Here is a 3,445-nt window from a genome sequence, read left to right as displayed (position 1 = left end):
AAAACCATTTAGGTGTGAGAAACTTTCAAAGCATTGCAGTTTAGCCTGTTAAAATCAGTGATGAAAGAAACAGTTCAAATGGTAAATTGTAATTAAATAGTGCAGAAAGCCTAAAACTCTGGGAAAATTTCTTACCTTCTGGAAGATAATGTTTAGACTAACCTAGATTCTGATGACTTAAATTTTGAGCTTTTGTTTTTGATATTTTTACTGGTTATGGGAAGTAAATATGAAAGATCTGATGGGAGGAGCTGGTGTCACATAAAATCAGCTTCTCTGCTTCTGATACAAGTGCAAATCTTCTCAGGATCAGAAACTGGCTCTGTAATTTGGCAGCTTTTGGAGTGCAATGTACTGAGATCTTGTTGGCTTTCTGGAGTGAGGTGTGTTAATAGTTCTGTTCCACCAAATAACCAGAAGTTTCTTTGTTTAATGTGCTTCAAAGAAGAGCTGAGATGTCTCTCCAAGGTTGTAAAGCTTTAATTGTAGAATTTTGGGCTTTTAAAAGCCTCTTTCTTGTATCTTATGGAAAGAATGTAGGAATAGTCAGATTAGAGTAGATTTTTTTGGTATATTTTGTTTTAGCTTCTGTTACCAGATGCTTTAAAAGAAGGCACAGGACACTTTACAGGAGGCAGGTGTTATGATTATTGACCATCCAAGTGATTTTCCTAATCCTAATGTGCCCCACCTTTTCTAGCAATCAAGGGCAAAACTGGCAAATTTGGAATTAAACAGAATTTGCATATTCCTGCTACAATACCAGTTTGCATCAAAGAAGTTTTATATCCCTGTCACTCAAGAGTATTCTAGTTTAAATGTTAGGTTGTACTTCATGGAAGAACTACAGAAATCTCCAATTCTTATATTTTAAAATACTTTTTAAAAGAAGAGGTTTTGTCTAGCGAGTTGCTTAAGGTTTGCTGACTTTTGAGCTGGCAAAGTGTCCCTGTGGCAGCACTTGAGAGTGACTATTCATCTAATTAAACTGAGACACCTGTTTAAGGCAGAGCTGCATTCAATTGAGTCAAGAAATAAAAATTAGGCCCTCACTGTGCAGATGTTTGAGCATGATGTTAAGCATGTCTGTATTGTCAAGTAATTCTTGTAAAACCACTTAAATGACTATAGTAGGTTAAGTGCCACTATAACAATGTTTGCAATTCTGGGGACCACTTTTATTTGGTTCATATGTTAATGAATTAATTGAATTCTGGTCTTCAGTGTATCTGCATTTATCCAGTTGCTTGTGGAGATTCTTTCTGACAGCTGGGGTTGGATCCTAAGCACGCACCTGGAACTAGAAAGGCTGTGATAACCTAAACTCCTTCCTAGCCCCACCGAACTATTTCAGATAGTTTATATACAAAGACATATTGAAAAGTTTATTTTGATTGCTTTCCATAAAGTGCAAAATGAGGGAGAGGATCCCAGCACAAATATACACCCGCTTCAAGTATTTTTCCTGAGTGTGGTTGTTGCTTCAAACCTCCATGTGGTTACAAAAACAAACTTCAGTGCTACGACTCCTCAAATCTGCATTATAAAATAAAATGGAACACACACTCCCCATGGTAAAATATTATTTGCTAACGTGTTCCAAAACTATGCTAGGCAAAAGGCAGTAAAAGTATCTTTTAAAATAAAAAAAGTTGGATATAAAATGTAGCAGATGTGTTTTTCTGTTCTAGTGAAAAGAAAAACACCTACTTATTGGAATGAACAGGACACTCAGAAGTGGATCTGATGGATACAATGTTTTCTCTCTTTTGGGAAAGATGAGGTGGGGAAGACACTATTAAATGTTTACATATGCATTTGTAAGTTTGAAAGCATTCCTTTGTTCTCTGCTTATAAATATGATTGGTGAAATCTCTGCAACTGGCAGATTGTGAGGGCTGATGAGTGTGGAGAGCTGCCTCCAGTAAATAGTGCCTTTATCGTGCCAGAGGGAAGGGGGAGAGAAAGAGGCAGAGACCAGGTAGGGTTCACAATTTTCCAGCTATAAACCCGTGTTTCTGCTTATTTACTGATGGCCTGGGGAGGCTGTGATGAGGATCTATTGTTTTATACTTGGGAGTTCAACCTTTTCTAGCAATCACACGCAGAGTTCTCTTCTGAGAAATGTGTTGATTGTATAAAACCAGGTTTATAATAAATATAACAGAAAGCACTGCAACACTTTAGACCCTGTTTTGCAGTTTTCACAGTTAAGAACTCAAGTTGCTTTCAGGATTTAGTTGTTCCCACCTGAATCACTTTAAACCTCCCCTGTTAAGAAGCATTTTTTCATTTTGTATGTTTTTATGTTAGTTAAATGGAGAGTCTTGTAAATCCAGAGTATTCTTGCATCAGCCGGAGCAGTTTTCTGCTCTGGTTCTCTCCGCAATGCTCTGACTGCCCTCCTCACAGTCCTCATTCCACAGCTTAGGACTCAGCCTGCTCCTGGCTTTTGTAGCCACATTTCTGTCACAAGTTGCAAGCTATCCCATGCAAGTAAATATTTTGTTTATGCTGATGTTTGGCTCTTGAAAGTTTTTTTCGGGGACTTCTTTGTTTGCTAAATACCGTTACTGTATTGCCCAAAGTGCAATTGATGTGTGCTTGAACACATGACTCACAACTTGAAGCTGTTACCAGCTTAAGAAAACATTTCTAAAAGGCACATTTATTTTTCTGGTACAGGTGTACTGGAAAAATGAACCTTCCAGTGAGATTAGTGGATAAAGAGGAAAATATATTAGTTGTCCTTCTCCGTTCTGACACTCATAATTTTAACTTCCAATTCGTTCCCTTGAGGCACCTGAAGGTTGGTGAATTCTCACAAATGAATAGGAACAAGAATTAAATGTTTCCTTCCAAGTGTCGTCTTTAGGACTAGTTAATTTTTTTTTTCTTTCTGGCATTCTCCCCTTAAACGTGAGAGGAAACAGTAGTAGTTGAAAGTTATGCTTTTAAATGGGTTAAATATTATCTTCTATCCATCTTTCTTCCTTGTGGGAGTTGGTGAGATGTGCCGAGGAGTGAAAGTTGACTCCGGTGTATGAAACGATGCTGCTAAAAACCTGCTAACAAAGACGAGCATCTCTCTTTACCACGTCAAATCTGCCTCACCTGTCATTTTGACCCCTGCATGTGGAAACGAGTGCGGCAATCTGGAGGGGAATAACTCTTCCTGCAGAAGGAAATGATCAGCACTCACCGAACCAGTTGCTTTACACCCTCTCACACCCCCCACCCCGCGCTTTCTCTTTTAGTCCGAGGAAGAAAATCGCTCGAAGCGCTTGGCAGAATGAGCCCCGCTGGATGGAAAGCTGTGGGGATTCGGGGGGGCCGGGAGGGACCCCCGAGCCCGGGGGGTGCGGGGAGTGCCCGGCCCGGAGCCCTTCCCCTCCCTCCGCCCGCAGCACCGCGGAGGCGGAGCCGCTCCCCGCGCCTCTCCGGT

The sequence above is a fragment of the Geospiza fortis genome, unplaced genomic scaffold, assembly GCF_000277835.1.
Source record: "Geospiza fortis unplaced genomic scaffold, GeoFor_1.0 scaffold176, whole genome shotgun sequence".
In the NCBI taxonomy this organism is placed as follows: domain Eukaryota; kingdom Metazoa; phylum Chordata; class Aves; order Passeriformes; family Thraupidae; genus Geospiza; species Geospiza fortis.
The sequence above is the reverse complement of the archived record's forward strand: the minus strand, read 5'-3'. Positions refer to the sequence as shown.